This window comes from Pseudonaja textilis, chromosome Z (assembly GCF_049901715.1).
Source record: "Pseudonaja textilis isolate UNSWEBS1 chromosome Z, rPseTex1.2, whole genome shotgun sequence".
Lineage (NCBI taxonomy): Eukaryota > Metazoa > Chordata > Lepidosauria > Squamata > Elapidae > Pseudonaja > Pseudonaja textilis.
In genome coordinates, this window is record NC_142008.1 from 120,251,046 (window position 1) to 120,268,652 (window position 17,607).

General features: G+C 37.8%; 2 pseudogenes; one reads left to right on the top strand and one right to left on the bottom strand.

The window, feature by feature from the left end:
• The first annotated feature begins 1,599 nt into the window (after positions 1–1,599).
• LOC113452737 (vomeronasal type-2 receptor 26-like) lies at positions 1,600–16,454 on the top strand (annotated as a pseudogene).
• LOC148124342 (uncharacterized) lies at positions 5,171–6,589 on the bottom strand (annotated as a pseudogene).
• Positions 16,455–17,607: the final 1,153 nt, after the last annotated feature.

Sequence of the window (17,607 nt, forward strand, 5' to 3'; positions counted from 1 at the left end):
CATGTTCCCTTTCACTATCTCTTGCTCTAATTCTACCTCCAATAAATATTTATAAAATTTGGAGATATTCTTTTTATTTGATCCTAATAAGATTTTATCTAAGTGTTCTCTCCATATATCTTTTAAATTTAATTCATCTACCATTTTAAAAAAGGATTTAGGGAGAGTCTTTCTATTTTGTTTTAATGCTGTCGCTGTATAGTCCAATTTATTATCTACAGTTCTGATTGGTGGGATAGTTTCTCATATCTTAAATGTATATTTCCAATATAATTTTGATGATGCTCCATCTAAGAAAATCAATGATGAGCTTCCTCTGTAAGTATTTCTCACTTGCTCCCCATTCTTCTCTTCTGCCATCAGGGCTAAACACTCTCAGCTGCTGAGATGTTGTCATTCAATGGCATAAAAGAGGAGATGGCCATCCTATCTTCTTTCTACAATTAGTTATTTTATACCTTAGAGCTAGTAGCACTTATTTGCTCTTTAATTTCCACGTTAAACAAGACATTTAAGGAAAATAATTAAGGTAGAAGTAAATTAAGCTAAAGTGGATTGCCTTAATGCATGGGAGAGATTGCAAGGGGCCAATGGTTCATTGATGTTTAGATTGGAATCACAATAATAAATAGCTATGAAAGGAGAGATAAGCACAGCTGTACAAAAGGGGAAGCATATAGAGAGAAATTGTCCAACGTTTAAAAAACAAAAACTGGCTCTGGTGAAAGGAATAATATTCTGTTACTTTAGACCAAAAGTTATTTTCCTCCATTTATAATGTTTATAGAAATGACAAGATACTTGCATTGCAGTTCATTACAAATTATGAACACCACTTCATAGTTAAGGGGATTATTTTAGTTGTGTTTAGTAGTTAGACACTTATACTAAGCATTAAAATTTAACCATCACCCTCATATAAACCATATAAATCATATAAACCAGAGAAATGATGTGCTTATTTCACACAAACAGTGTTGCTTTTTGACAAAGTGTGGACAGCAACACTACCGTTGAATGCTATGACATCAGTGAGAAATGGAACTCTCTTAGCTAATATAGTTTTCCAACCAGGAAGACTATTGAACAATACTGATGGGAGAAGCCAATTAGTATAAAACTGCAGGTGTAAGATGAAATATTTTGTGAGTTACATGATGTTTCAACAATCATAAATATAAAGAAGACAGCAATACAAAACAAAACTCTAAATAAAAGACATGCCTTTGTTTTTAATGCAAGAATCATACATATTATTGGAGGTTTTTAAGAATGGTCTCCTGCTTGATCAGAGAGTTGGAGTAGAAGATCTCCAAAATCCCTTCCAACTCTTTTATCCTATTAGTTAGCTAGGAACCAATCTACTTTATCAACTTGTAGTTCAGTACTTGGAGTGTCTCTAATCCCTTTTGTGATTATTATTTTTCTAAATCTTTAGAATTTTCTTCTTATTTAGCTCCCTGATTTTACTAATGAAGGAGCCAATAAGGGTTGGTGGAAAGATTTCCAATTAATTTTGCCTTATTTAAATCTGAGCCATGCAAGAAGGTGGAAATAGATTAAATTAACCAAAGATGTATATATATATTTTTTGGTAGCATGTTGCCAAAGTTCTACCAACACCTCCTGGCTCTGGCCTTTGCTGTGAATAAGATCAACCAGGATCCAAGGATCTTGTCGAATGTCACCCTTGGCTTCCACATTTATGACAGTCATTTTGATTCAAGGATGACCTATCGTATCACTTTGGATTTTTCTTTTTTAAGTCACAGGCATTTCTCCCCAACTACAAATGTGATCCTCACATAAAACATATAGCACTCATTGGGGGAATCAGCCCTGACATCTCCTCCTATGTGGCAGACATCTTAAGTCTGTACAAGATTCCACAGGTAAGATCTGTGCACATCAACAAAGCAGCCCTATTGTTTTGGTACAGTAACTGGTTTTGTTTTTCTGAAAGTGAGTGATGCATTCCCCAAAAAGTGGATGTTAATGAAAAAAAAATGTGGAAAGCTTCCAGAGATTGGAAGAGATACAAGCATAAGGTAGAACCTAGGATATTATGTAAATAACAAAATAACAGTGCTGAATAATAGGTAGATAGGTAGGTAGGTGATAGATAGATAGATACTGTAGATAGATAGATAGCGATATAGATAGAGATAGATAGATGATAGATAGATAGATAGCATAGATAGATAGATAGCATAGATAGCATAGATAGATAGATAGATAGATAGATAGATAGATAGATAGATAGATAGATAGATAGATAGACAGACAGACAGACAGACAGACAGATAGATAGTGTAGATAGATAGCTGTTATGTCTCACCTTTTTTCTTTCCAAGAAAGATGGAAGAGTCCAAACTCAAACAAACACAGGCAGGCAAGAATACTTGATCTTTACAGAGTTAATCTTGTATACTGATAACGTCCTTGGCATTCCAACACACTCTGCCTGCCAAGTCCAAAATGATAACAAGAAAAAACTACTCACTGAAGATTCCAAAGCAGACCACAAGAAACAGTCACAACAAAACCTGGAAAAGAAGCAAGCTTTGTCCCGTACAAAGTTCCAGCTGAAAACACACCCACTTTTATCCCCTGTGGGGTGTGTCTCAATGACTCAGCTCACTCTCTGACTCGTCCACGCCTCCTACGTTGCAGCTCACACTTCTTCCTATGACACTGCCTAGGATCAAGCCAACATTCATCCACTTGGCTCCCTGTCAGGAGCTGCTCTGATATGCCCTCCTCCTCCTGATTAATCTCAGGCTGTTCCTCTCAGTTGTCTGCTGAAACCTGAGGTATTATCAGGGAGGAAGGCATTGCTAGAGAGGAAGGTCCTGGGGAGGAAGCCATTCCCAATTCCCCCTCCTCATCTTCTGAGTCCTCTTCCTCTAACAGCACAGGCTCGGGTATCGGAGCCACAACAGATAGATATGGTAGGTAGGTAGATAGATAGATAGATAGATAGATAGATAGATAGATAGATAGATAGATAGATAGATAGATAGATAGATAGATGGATGGATGGATGGATGGATGGATGGATGGATGGATGGATGGATGGATGGATGGAGAGACAGGTAGACAGACAGACAGACAGACACACACAGAGATAGCGAGAGGGATGGACGGATAGATGGATGGATGGATGGACGGACAGAGAGAGATGATGGTGGTCCTTGGGTGGATGGAACTGGAGCTGGAGCTGGAGATGATAATAGAGAGATAAAGAAGACAGACATGGCAAAGATTGTGTCTCTCTGTGTGTGTGTCTGTGTGTGTGTGTGTGTGTGTGTGTGTGTGTGTGTGTGAGAGAGAGAGAGAGAGAGAGAGAGAGAGAGAGAGAGTAGAATTATAAGACATCTGCTCTGTGAACAGCTTAGGTGCCAGATTGTTTCCAGATCCAATTAAAGGTGTTAGCTATCTCCATTAAAACCCTTCATGGCTTGGGGCCAGGTTTACCTGAGAAACTATTTCATTCCAACTATATTGTCCCATTCCGGTAGAGCAGGTATGGAAGGCATGTTGTGTATGCTGTCAATTAAATAATTTTGTTTGGAGGGATCCAGGAAGAGACAGATCTTTGCTATTGCCCTCACCCTATATTATATCCAGAGTTAAGTTGGGCCCTCACTCTTCTGGCCTTCAGAAAGAGTGTTAAGATCTGGCTCTCCCAATTAACATAGGGATCAAAGAGAGACATGCAACTCTGGGGAGGGCTGGTATCCCATTCTCTCTATTTTGTTATCGTTTTAACTTTTTTTCATTTTTAATACCATATCCCTACCTTTTGAATTTTGTTTTTAACTTTGTTCTGACTTATGCTCTTATACTATGCTATCTTGTTTTTATTATCATGAGCTGCCCAGAGCCATAGGTGAAATGGGCATGATAGAAATGTAATGAATAAGTAAATAATATAATATCTCTGAGCACATCCTTTCAGCTCACATAGGTATTATTTCCTAAGCAATATGGGGGAGACCTCTTCATTTTACCATACAGTCTCCAATGAAGGCCATCAATATACAGGCATTATCTATTTACTTAAACATTTTGGGTTGATCTGGGTTGGACTTTTGGCTGGAGATGACAAAAGCAGAGAATGTTTCTTGAAAAAGCTGGAGTGCTTATTTCTCCAGAATAAAATTTGTTCAGCCTTCTCCACAACTTCCCCAGCCTTCTCCAAAAGCCACACTTCCACACCCTGTTGGCTGTTTCTTCTCACCCTCAGAGTCAGTCTCCACCAGGGGCATGACCAGGGGCATGACACTAACCAAGGATCTAGGAACTGTTATTGTTGTTGCTGTTATGATTATGATGATGATTATTATCTTTATTCATTAAACATGAAACTCAGTCATCTGAAAATGCATCACAAATACCATTGACTGGTGCTAATGGTTGATACTGGTTGCTGCCAGCATCCTAGGTATCAGCCAAATGCCTTCTTAAGACGTACGATGTTCCTTTGGAGTAGTGCAGGTTTTTGCAGTTCTGCTGGTATTATTGCAGGAATCAACAATTTCTTGATGTATTTTATAAAATTCTTGGACATGGTACCAAGAGCCCCGATGACAATGGGTATCACTGTTGCATGTTTCATCCATAATTGCATAGTTTTGATGGCCAGGTCGTGATATTTTATGATTTTTTCCAGTTCTTTTTCTTTTTCTCTGGTGTCTCCTGGTATAGCGATATCAATAAATTGGACGCTTCAGTTTTCATCAATTGTGATATCTGGCATGTTGTGTTACAACAACAAAAACAACAACAACAACTACTACTACTACTATTATTATTATTATTATTATTATTATTATTATTATTATTAGTATTATCGTTATTATTATTATTATTATTATTATTCTACACAAAAATGACACTTTAACACAAAAAATGAGATAACTATACTGGTTTTCGTATCAAAAATCACTAGTCAAATACTTCCCAAGTGTTTAGGGTTGCATGATGTATCAGCAGATTATGCAAGCAGATCCCAGTAAGGTGGCCTTCTGCAGCTGACCAATGGTGATTTTGTCAATGCCAATTGTTTTTAAGTGCTTGCCTAGATCTTTGGGCACAGCACTCAGTGTGCTGAGTACCTTTGGAAGCACCTGCACTGGTTTATGCCAGAGTCTCTGCAGTTTGATTCTCAAGTCCTGATATCTGGTGACTTTTTCCGTTGTTTCTCGTCTATTCTGCTGTCACCAGGTATGGCAATGTCAATGATCCACACTTTTTTCTTTTCCACAATCATGATATCCGGGGTATTGTGTTCCAAATCTTTGTCAGTCTGTATTCGGAAGTCCCACAGTAGTTTTGCATGCTCATTTTTGACCACTTTTTCAGGCTTATGATCCCACCAGTTCTTTGCTACAGGCAGATGGTAGTTGTGACAGAAGTTCCAGTGGACCATCTGAGTGGCTGTGTTGTGACATTGTTTGTAGTCAGCCTGAACAATTGTCTTGCAACAGCTCAGTATGTGATCGATGATTTCATCTGCTTCCTTACAGAGTCTATATTTGGGGTCATCAGCAGATTTTTCTATTCAGGCTTTGATTACATTCATTCTGATGGCTTGTTCTTGGGCTGCAAGAATCAGGCTTTCTGTTTATTTCTTCGGTGTTCTGTTGGTCAGCCATAACCAGGTTTTTTCCTTATCTACTTTTACCTGGATCTTTTCAAGGAACTGTCCAAGCCATGCTTTATTACAACAGCTGTCAGCTCAAGTTTGCATCGCTGTTTTCTTATATGGATTCTTGATTTGCTGCACTTTAAGCAGTTTCCTTTTGTTGACCTCCATCAAAGCTGGTTCAACACTGTCTGTCACATAATCTGCCAGAGCATGCTTCTCTTCTTCGACTGTCTGCTTCACTTGCAAAAGACCTCTACAGCTTTTCTGTGCAAATATAGCCTGTCAAATATAGCCTTTATATTTGCTTTTCTGGGCAAATATAGCCTGTCAACGTCACTACGCAGGTGCAGAACATAGTGTATGGTTATCAGTTTTCGTGTTTTCGTATCCAAGCTGTCCAGCTCTGCTTGTGTCACGTTTACAATCCCCGCAGTATAAATGATGACAGGTATGGCCCAGGTATTTATAGCCTTGATGGTGTTACCACCATTCAGTTTGCTTTTTAGAAGTTTTTTGACTCTGTGTGTATTCTTTGCTGACCACATTTTTCACTTGCCCATGCTTGATATTATCCAGCTGTAGTATGCCGAGGTATTTGTAGGCTTCAGATTGGTGGCTCTTGATGGTTTGTCCATTGGGCATTTCAATTCCATCCATACATTCATCCATCATCATCATCATCATCATCATCATTATTATTATTATTATTATTATTATTATTATTATTATTATTATTATTATTATTATCCAGAGCCACGGGTGAAATTGGCCGTGTAGAAATGTAATGAATAAGTAAATAATATGTTAAATAAATAAACTGATAAATAAATATCTCTGAGCGTGTCCTTTCAGCTCACATACGGATCATTTCCTATGCAAAGAAGCAATATGGGGGAGACCTCTTCATTTTACCATACAGTCTCCAATGAAGGCCATCAATATACAGGCATTATCTATTTACTTAAACATTTTGGGTGGACCTGGGTTGGACTTTTGGCTGGAGATGACCAAAGCGGAGAATGTTTCTTGAAAAAGCTGGAGTCCTTATTTCTCCAGAATAAAATTTGTTCAGCCTTTGTTCAAAGAATGCCAGTTGACAGCCGATTCCCTGAACTTGGTGAACTGAACACCATTTCTGCAAATATTAAAGAGTTCTACTCAGATCTGAAAGTTAATGTCCTTGTTGTCTATGGTGAAACGCTAGTTATAATGTGGCTAAGCACAGCGCTATTTTTCGCAGCTGTCAACTATACTGAAAAGGTGTGGATTATGACAGGCCAGATTGACTTTGCTTCAACCGTCATGTCAAGGTATTGGAAATACGAGATATTCCAAGGTGCCCTTATTTTTGCAATCCACTCCACTGAGCATGAAGAGTTTCAGGTCTACCTTCAGAATATAAAACCAGCCAAGGCACACCTTGATGATTTTTTCAAGGAATTCTGGGCACAAGCCTTTGGTTGTTCTGTTCCAGATCCTAAGGACCTAACAGAGGCTCACAACTTTTGTACTGGGACAGAATCCTTGAGGGATCTTCCAGGGATGCTGTTTGAGATGGTCATGACTGGCCATAGTTACAGCATCTACAATGCAGTCTTTGCTGTGGCCCATGCATTACACAACCTGGATTTATCTCGACCAAAAAATAAAGCATTCAGGATGACAAGATATCTTGAAGAGATAAACCCTTGGCAGGTAATGTCTCCAGAATGAGAAAAAGAAAAGAAAAAAGAATGAGAAGAAACAATACATAGAACCAAAAAAATAATTCACATGAAAGTAAAATAAAAATAAGTTATTTTTTACTGATAATATATGGTACTAGTTTAGTTCACATGCTTTGAAATGTCACAATGTGGTTGGGCTTAGTTTTTAGGGAGGAAAATAAGGGGAAAACTTGTGCCTCTGCCTACCACCATCCATTGGTATTCATCTGGCTAGTATCTTGTCAATGTGTGAGAAATTTGAGGCTGTTTGGAAACTGAAACTGTATTTGCTGTATGAGCAAGTAGGAGACAGCAAGGAGCCTGGATATGGCTTAGCACAACTGTTCTATATTAAAGCTGCTTGGTGCTGTGAAACTAAGAAACTCCTCTCCTCCCCTTGTGTTTTGTATTTAAAAGAGGTTTCTTTTTAGGTGGGGAGGGGGAGTAAAACTCCTTAGCATTAGAGCATGTTAATAATAATATATGAAATACTAGTGCTCTGATGCTCATTTAAAAAAATCATTTCCTAGTGAGCACCTAGAAGCCAAGAAACATTCGTGCCAAATATCAAGTTTGTAGGCTTTATGTTTCTGGAGATTTTGTGATGATGTGTGAGTGGTATTTCACTTTTATAGAGAGAGATTCATGGATTATATTTTCCATTGGGGTGAGAGAAGTCCTCTTATATTTTCGAGTTCTAGGAAGTTCAGTGACTCATGAGCTTAGGATGCTGAGCTGACAATCAGCAAACTTGCATTTGAGACACAGTTGCTGCTACAGGATGGTGCGATCTCCCATCATATTGTCCAGCTTCTGCCAATCAGTATTTTCAAAGTGGACAACCATCAGTAAATATTTCAGTACCATTTCAGTACCATCTGTGGGCAACTTAATGGGGACATGAAAAGGACATCCGATTGTGCATCCCCAGGCAATGGAATTGTCACTATTCAATCATTTAAAAAAAAAAGCTAAAAAAAAGCTAAAGCTAAACTATTACAGAATTGTAATAGATACAATTTTGAAGATGAGTAAAATCTTTTCATTCACTTTCACAATTACCCTTTTAAAAGAAGGATTTTCAACAGTCTTCATATCTGGTCATTAATCAGGTTAAAATAAGCTGTTTTTAAAATGTAAAAGTAGAATGAATAGATTCAGGCATTCAAACAGATATTTCTACATACCTAGTCCTTAAAAGTTTTATTCAATTCCTTACATTATTACAGTTGATTCTCTTGTTCTACTATTGCCCTGGTTCAGTCACTTAAAACAATAATAATGATATTTTCTAGGAAGCCAGCAAGGTAAAAAAGGAATCCAAAGGCTGTTTGAAAAACAATGTAGTAGTAGAAATACGTGTTAAATCCAGAGGGGTGGTGAGAACATTACAAAGACATATCCAATTGAATCAGGTTAAAAGGAGGAAAAGGGAAGGCACAGGCAGGAGCAATCAGAATAGATCTGGAAGGGACCTTGGAGATCTTCTAGTCCAACCCACCGCTCGAGCAGAAGACCCTATACCATTTCAGATAGGTGGCTGTCCACTCTCTTCTTAAAAACTTCCAGTGATGAAGCACTTACAATTTCTGAAGACAAGGTGTTCCACTGGTTAATTGTTCTCACTGTTAGGAAGGTTCTACTTAATTCCTGGTTGCTTCTCTGCTTGATTAGTTTCCATCGATTGTTTCTTGTCTTGCCTTCTTGTGCTTTGAAAAATAAATTGACCCCTTCCTCTCTGTAGCAGCCTCTCAAATACTGGAATACTGCTATCATGTGCCCCACCCTGTCCTTCTTTTCTCTAGACTAGCCATATCCAACTCCACCAATTTGTATTTCATATGTTTTTATCTCCAGGCCCTTAATCATCTTAGTTCTTCTTTGCACTTTCTTCCTAATTTCTATTTTTTTTTCATAGCTTCTGTAAAGTTTATCATATCAGAAAGAAATATAACTCTAGTTATTTCATATCTGGTGTACAATGAAGAGTTAAAATGTTTATATCAAAAGAGGAGCTACAGCTCTAAAATAACAAGAATAAAGGTGACAAATGGCAGTGACAAAATGTGTATGTATTTTCTTAGGCGTTTTCTTAGGTTCTTGCTTTGTTCTTCTTTATCTTTTTAGCTCCACCATTTCCTTCAGACCCTTTCATTCAACAACACAAATGGAGAAACGGTGTCCTTTAATGAGAATAAGGAGATGGGATCCGGATTTGATATAATAAACATGCTTATTTTCTCTAATAACTCTTTTCATAAAGTAAAAGTTGGAAGGATGGGGACCAAGGATTCTCAAGGAAAGAAATTCATCATTGAGGATGACAAGATTAAATGGCATGGAAACGCTAACAAAGTGAGCATTTGTAAATCATCTGAAAAGTTTTAATTGTTGGGATTCTCTCCCTTTCCATTACAACAAATAAAAATAAGAAAAATAAAAGAAACAATAGGACAGGGATGGTAGGCATGTTGGTGCGCTTATGTATGCCCCCTACAGACCTCTTAGGAAAGGGGTGAGGTCAATAGCAGACAGTCTAAGGTTAAAGTTTTTGGGGTTTGGGGAAGAAACTATAGAGCCAGGTGGAGTATTCCAGGCATTGACCACTCTGTTTCTGAAGTCGTATTTCTTGCAATCAAGTTTGCTATGGTTAATCTTGAGTTTGTATCTATTGTGTGCTCCTGTGTTGTTATGATTAAAGCTGAAGTATTCATTGACAGGTAGGACATTGCAATGTATTATTTTATATACCACACTTAGATCAGACCGAAGACGATGTAATTCAAGGTTTTCTAGTTCTAGAATTTCAAGTCTGGTGGCATAAGGTATTCTACAATGAGTAGAGGAGTGGAGAACTCTTCTTGTGAAATATTTCTGGACTTTCTCAACTGTGCTAATATCAGATATGTAATGTGGGTTCCAGACTGATGAGCTGTATTCAAGTATTGGTCTAGCAAATGTTTTGTATGTTCTAGTTAGTAATGTGATATTACCTGAGAAAAAGCTATGTAGGATTAGGTTAACAACTCTTAATGCCTTTTTGGCTATGTAGTCATAGTGGACTCTAGAACTTAGATCATTAGAGATGAGTATTCCAAGATACTTTACAGAGTTTGGATCATCAACAAGATCTTGACTATTCAGCTTGTATTTTATTTTCTGATATTTTTTTTGCCAATATGTAAGACAGAGCATTTATTTGTTGAGATTTGAAGTTGCCATTTGTTTGACCATTCTGATACATAGTCAAGATATTTTGAAGGGTAGCAGTATTGTCTGTGGTATTGAACAGCTTTACATCATCAGCGAAAGAATGCAGTTGCTCTTAATATGATCACAGAGGTCATTTATGTAGAGTACGAAGAGAGTTGGTCCTAGAACACTGCCTTGGGGGACACCACTGTTGACAATTACAGAATTTGATAGGATGCTTCCAATTTTGACCATTTGTTGTCTGTTTGACAAGAATGCTTCTATCTAGTTATGCAGGTGTCCAGAGATACCAATTAAGATTTTAATTTTAGTAGTAGTTTGTTGTATACCACTGAATCAAAGCCTTTACAAAAGTCTATGTAAATTGTGTCTGTTGCTTTTTCCTAATCGAGTTGTGTAGTCCATATGTTTTTGCAGTGTAAGAGTTGTGGATTACAGGATAGTTTTTTTTCTGAAACCAATTGTTTATTGGAGAGTAGGTTTTTTGTCTCTAAGTAGAGGATAATGGATTGGTTAATAATTGATTCCATGACTTTACAGGTGACTCAGCATAAGGAGATTGGTCTGTAATTTTCAACTAGGCTGGGGTCTCCCTTTTTGAAGATGGGGATGACTGTGGCTTGTGACCACAGTTTTGGCAAGGAGCTGGTCCTGAAAGATTTTTCAAAGATTATGTTTAGAGGTTTGTTTTTCTGCCAGAGTGATCTTTTTTTGGATTGAAGTTTCCTTATTGTTATGGGTAATCTGTTTTTTTGTTTGTTTTGGGAGTTGTTCTTGGTACAGATAGTTTGATGACTCTTTTGACTTCAAGTAAAAATATGTTGTAATGGTCTTCAACAGTATTGCATCCAGTGAATAGAGATTGCCAATCAAGGGATGAGAGATCGTTGTCTATAAGATCATAGTTGCCTTTTTTGAAGTTATAATTGGGGACTACATCATTGTGGTGATTTTTGTGTGGGCGTATGTTGAGACAAAAGTCAATCATATTGTGATCACTGCTGGAAAAAGGTTCTTTAGTTTGTATTCCGTAAATTAAATTCAAACAATTTCAGAAGATGAAATCGAGGCAGTTTAGTCTAATGTTGTTGGTTACTAGTTGTTCCAGACCCAGATTTGTAACAGCATTGTAGAAGGTTGCGTGTATGGTTTCAGTTTTACATTCATTTAGGGTCCAGTCAATATGAGGTAGATTGAAATCACCAAGAAAGATAAAAGGGTATGGGCAGGATGCTGCCCATGTTAGTAGTGTATTTAGCTTGTTTACATGTTCGATGTCATAATCAGGTGCTCTGTAACATAGTAAGAATCAAAATGTGATATTTAAGGATAGTTCACAGATGATGGTCTCAGGAAGAGCAAGCTCTTGGGTAACTTGGATATTTTTTAAATGTAAGGAATTTTTATAGAAGATAGCAACACCACCTCCTCTACGAATTTCACGATCTGATCGGTAAACATGATAGTCTCTTACTGTGGTAATGGAGTCAGGGAGAGATGCGTTGAGCCATGTTTCACAGACAAATATAATGTAGAATTTAGCCATATTTAGTAAGAGGAAAAATTCAGGTATTTTATTTGCGAGGCTTCTTGCATTGAGTAGGTTGCATTTAAGGCCAGCAGTAGTTGGAATTGAGGTAGTTGGGGGCATGCATGTCTAGTCTTGGGTGATGGTGGATTGGTTGGGGTAGGGTTGTGGTTGAAGGTTAAAGCTGAGTTGCAGGTTATATGACTTACTTTTGATACAGTCAGCATGGTAGTCAATGTACAGGTCCTTCTCTCCATTGTCTAGACATTTATTTTTTTTTGAGTTCAGTGAGGAGGACACAGGAGCGGGCACATTGCTGTATGGTTAGAACATACTCAATTATCCTCATGCCTCAAACCGTATAATAAAACCTATATGGGACACTCCTAGATAGTAATACAAGGAGAAATGGAATACTTACAATGAAAAGGAAAACATTTTCAGTATTATTGTTTTAGGGTAAGAGGAGTGGCCTGGGGGCCTAGAGGTGGAGCCTCACCTCAAAATCAGGAGGCTGTGATCCTAGGTAGTGGCAGATATTTCTCTAGGCACAAAGAGAAAATACCTGCTGTGAACTCCATATAGGGCCCAGGAAGGGCATCCGGCCAGTAAATGCTCAGGTCCATTCAGATGCCCCAACTTTACTGTGATGCAAGGGATTATAGAGCTGTTAAAAGAAAAGAAATGTTTTGGAGTAGTAGAAGGAAAAAAAAAAGGAAAAAAAGACAGTTACAGCTCTTCTATTTTTAGTGGAAAATATAAATGGATTAAACTATCTCTCTCTTGGCAATTTTAATCCCCTTTTTCCTCTTTGTTTTCTGTTTTGGTTGTTCTTTAACCTGTAGACCTTTATCAGTTTTCTGTGGGGAAAAAGTTTGCATGGATTTTGACTACATTTACAGGGATTTTTACTACAGCATATGAACTCTTTGTTTTCAGAAACATTTTGACAAGGGAATAGCATTTGTTCCTTGTCTACTTCTTCCTAAGTAAAACCAACATTTTCTTGGAGGCAAGTTGGTTTATAGTGACAGTAAGAATACATTTGGGAAAAAGTTGTGAAATGGATGTCATTTTCTGGACCCTTCTCCTCCTCTGTTTTCCAGCTGTCCTTCAGCATTGGGGGGGTTTTGTCCAAAGGACTATGCAGATCTGCTGTTTTAAATTCAGTTAAGAGGTACAAATAGACCCCAGATTCACAAAGGTAGAGAGATCCTTAGTAAGTCCTCGGGAGAAGGAAGAAAAAGAAAAAAAAGAATGAGGAAGTGGAAGAGAGAAGGAAAAGGGGAAGGGGAAGAGGAAGAAGGTTGTTAATAGTTAATTTTACATCAAGGGTTTACTTTAAGATGAAGTGTTGTACTTTATATGATACATTCAACATTGTACAGGACACATTATTTGTAGTGGCCTGCCTACCCACCCACCCACCTACCTACCTACTTATCTACTTATTTACCTTCCAAACATGTGTAAATTGATTATTCATTTGCTATGTCATACCAGATCTTCTCTACGTAATCTTTCGATTAAACTTTTTTTTTAAAGATCCATCCCCTTTCCTTGTGTAATCCTTATTGCCAGCCTGGTTATGAAAAGAAAAAAAAAGAAGGAAATAAATATTGCTGCTATGATTGCGTTCAGTGTCCAGAAGGGAAGATTTCCAATGAAAGAGGTAAATGACACAGTAAAGCAAATCTTCGAATTTAATTCTTCTTCTTCTTATCTCTTTTCTCCTGCATGCTTAATAAGAATTGGAAGGATATTCAACATGGCAATTGTTGAGAAGTGTTGTGCCAATATAACTGTTGGGCCACTTAATTTATATAGGAATCTATCCTTGCTTAATATATTATCATCATTATGACTTTGTAGGACTTCATATTTTAAGGAAGAAAGCTCCTTTGGAATTCATGGATGCATGAACTTAGTACCCATGTGCAACTTCTTAATTCAAACACAACTTTTCCTGGCAACATCTATGAACAAGGGCAAAATGATTCAGTGTTTAAAGACACTGAGCTTGTCATCTAGAAAGCTGATAGCCTGGATTAGAAACCTGAGCACCATGCAACAGATCCCCTGTTACCTGTCCCAGCTCTTGGTCACATAGCAGTTCAAAAGCATGCAAATGTGAACAGATAAATAGGTACCACTTTGGTGGGAAACTAAGAACATTCCATGGACATCAGCATATAGCTACTCTGCCCATGTGACCATTGAAATGTCTTTAGATAACGCTAGGTCTTTCAACTAAGAAATGGAAATGAGTACCATCCTCGAGATGCAGATGTGACTGGACAGGGGAAACCTTTACTTTTATCTATCAACAATCATGTCACCCAGGAGATGATGATTTAGAGCAGGGTTGTCAAACACAAGACCCACGGGCAAGATCTGGTCTGTGATGTTGTTGGATTTGGCCTGCAGGGCCATCCTGGAAAATGTAAGGGGCTGTCCCATGTCACTTTGGCCAAATCTACCCAATGTAAAGAGGAAACATGCCAGCAGTTTGGGGAATAGTGTCAGGCTGACTATGCCTACCCAATCAGCCATGCCCACCCAATTAGACACACCCACCCAGCTCCTTGAGGTCAACCACAGCCCTGACATGGCCCTCAATGAAATTGAGTTTGACACCTTGATTTAGAGAGTTGCAGAAAGGGCTAACTGAAAGGACATATCTTCCCTTCAAACTTGGAGCTATACACAGTAGCACCTTTTCCCCTCCAATCCATTATTCCTTGATGGTGTATGTGTTCAAGGGAAATAATGTACATGAAGCAGAATTGTGCTAACGATGGGAAAGCAAAATATTGAATTCCCAAATATCCAAATGTTCCTTTGCACTACTGATGCTTTAGAAAGTGTGGAATACCTTCTCTAATGAGGGGTGGCAGTGGCTCACATGATAAGACAGTGGGCCTGTGCATTGCAGAGGTCAGCAGCTCAGGGGTTCAATTCCTGTGAGCGAAGAAACCATGGTAGGGCAAGAAAGGAGCCTTCTCCGATTGCCGACTGGCATTCAGGTGTCCCATGGGTAAAGATAACACTGCCTGAAAAAAATCCTTTCACAGAGGCAGACAACCACCTCGGTGATTCTTGGCTAAAACATGCCATACACGAAATAAGCCTCTTATAATTTTAAAACAGAATAACACTAAACTTCAGAATGTTGGTAGCACTACAGAAGAACATTTGTGTAGGTTTTGTGCTTTAAACAAATTTAGAACACATTGTATTTTTAAACTAGTATAAATAATTTAAATAATAAATATACCAATCTTTCCAGGATAGCGGACAATTGGACAATAATGGGTATTGCTTCACAAAGTTCATTTCTCTTGTGGAATCATGAGTGGTGGGCCTCTTTTTAAAAGATTGACATGACAACTGAGTGATTTCACATAAAAATCAACAGTCTTTATCTGTTTTCCCACATTCAGATACAGAAGATTGCTTCAAATGTCCATCTGATCAGTATCCAAGCCAGAGACAAGATGAATGTTTCCCCAAAATTGTAGTTTTTTTGTCTTATGAAGAACCTTTGGGCATCTCCTTAGTCACAAGTGCCATCTTCTTCTTCTCAGTCACAATTTTGGTATTAAAAATATTCCACCTGCACAAAGATAGTCCCATAGTCAAAGCCAATAATCGGGACCTCAGCTATGCTCTCCTGATCTCTCTTTTGCTCTGCTTCCTTTCACCTTTTCTATTTATTGGTAAGCCTGCAGTGATGACCTGCTTTCTTCGGCAACCAGCCTTCGGTATCATCTTCTCACTGGCTGTTTCCTGTGTGTTAGCTAAAACCATCACTGTGGTGGTAGCTTTCATGGCCACCAAGCCAGGATCCAGTATGAGGAAGTGGATGGGAAAGAGGCTTACATATTTTATTGTCCTTTCCAGCTCTTTAATCCCAGTAGGCATGTGTACTATATGGCTAACAATCTCTCCCCCATTCCCCAATTTGGACATGGACACGCTGACCACTGAGATAGTAGCAGAGTGTAAGGAAGGTTCTGTCGCTATGTTTTATCTTGTCTTAGGCTACATGGGACTTCTGTCCATCATCAGTTTCATTGTTGCTTTTCTAGCTAGGAAGTTGCCTGATAATTTCAATGAAGCCAAATTCATCACCTTCAGCATGCTGGTATTTACTAGTGTTTGGTTGTCCTTTGTTCCAACCTATCTGAGCACCAAGGGAAAATATATGGTAGCTGTGGAGATCTTTTCCATCTTGGCCTCAAGTGCTGGGCTTTTGGGATGCATATTTTTCCCTAAATGTTTCATAATTGTGCTGAGGCCTGAACTGAACAACAAGGATCACCTCATGAGAAGAAAGCAAATGCAAAAATAATACACAATGGATACCAATTTTGGGACAGGTACAATGGACTTTATGTATCTGCTGATGAAATAAAACATTCTGTCTTAATTTATTTTTCAATGTATTGTTCATCCCAACCCTCACCAAAAAGTTACACTGAAGGTGCTGAAAAGGCATGTAAATTAAAGATGAAGAATACAGATACCATAAAGATAAATAAGGAAGTAAGACATGGCTGCCCCCTAGCTCCTCTATTGTATATATTGGCAGAAGAGACTCTCTTAGTACAAATTAGGCAAAAACAAGAAATTAGAGGACTAAAAATTAAAAAAGAGGAATATAAACTCCAGGCATTGGCCAATGATATGGCATTTATATTAGAAAAAACCCTTAGAAGCAAGCCCTATACTACTAAGAGAAATAGAAGAATATGGAAAGGTGGCGGGGTCAAAAATTAACAAGGAAAAAACAAAAGTGTTAACAAAAAACTTTACAAAGGAGCAGAAGGAAGAACTCGCAAATAAATTAGATATGCAGGTGGTAAATAAAGTAAAATACCTAGGGGTCTAGTTGACTGCTAAATGTTCATTGATTTAAAAGGATAACTATGATAAGTTAATAATGCAAATAGTTAAAGATTTAGATAATTGGGCTAAATTGCAGTTATCGCTATTGGGCGTATTTCAATAATAAAAATGAATATTTTGCCAAAATTGTTGTTCTTGTTTCAGACAGTGCCAATCAAGTTGGAAAATAATTTTTTCATAGAATTAAACAAATGTGTATCTAAATTTATATGGCAGAGGAAAAAACCCAGAGTGAAATATAAATTATTACAAGATGCCAAGAAAAAAGGAGGATTTGGCCTTCCAGATTTTGAATTATATTATGATGCTGCTATAGTAAACTGGCTTAAGGATTGGGTTAAATTAGAAAATAGAAGGTTATTAGTATTAGAAAGTTTTGATCTCCAGCTTGGCTGGCACGCCTTCATGTGGTATGGAAAATCTAAACAACATTCATATTTCCAAAGGCACCATGTAAGAAATGTGTTGTTCAATATCTGGGGAAAGATTTAAAAAAAAAACACTACCCAAAGGTTCCATTGTGGCTATCTACATTGGAAGCAGTCACATATCCAAATCTATTGGATTATGAAAATATAGTCGGGTATAAAGATTTA